The sequence below is a fragment of the Etheostoma spectabile genome, chromosome 24 (assembly GCF_008692095.1).
Source record: "Etheostoma spectabile isolate EspeVRDwgs_2016 chromosome 24, UIUC_Espe_1.0, whole genome shotgun sequence".
Classification (NCBI taxonomy): Eukaryota; Metazoa; Chordata; class Actinopteri; order Perciformes; family Percidae; genus Etheostoma; species Etheostoma spectabile.
In genome coordinates, this window is record NC_045756.1 from 15,764,152 (window position 1) to 15,764,480 (window position 329).

Below are 329 nucleotides of genomic sequence, written 5' to 3' on the forward strand. Positions count from 1 at the left end.
GTTAGACGGAAGAATGGCGTCAGAAGCTATATAACGTTAGCTAGTTTAACATTCGGCTATAAATTCAAAATGAATACTTCACTCGACGCCAAACTAACGGCTTTCATTGTGAATCTACATTATAAAATCAAGACAGTAAGATTAAACATTGTATGGTGGGCTATTAAGACATTTTGACTAACATTGTCTCTGCGGCGTTAACATGCAATTTACCACAGCAGTTGTCGAGAGTTCTGCTGTGAATTATGGGTAATCCATGGGTAAAGTTTAACCCTGCGGTGCATTGAGAGGGTGACAACAGCAGATGGCGCTGTTCCCATTTATGCAGG

At 40.4% G+C, this 329-nt stretch overlaps 1 protein-coding gene across 1 annotated transcript in view; it reads left to right on the top strand.

The window, feature by feature from the left end:
* LOC116673706 (zinc finger protein 32) overlaps positions 1–329 on the top strand; it is a 6,225-nt gene that overhangs the window by 3,006 nt on the left and 2,890 nt on the right. The window lies entirely within an intron of this gene.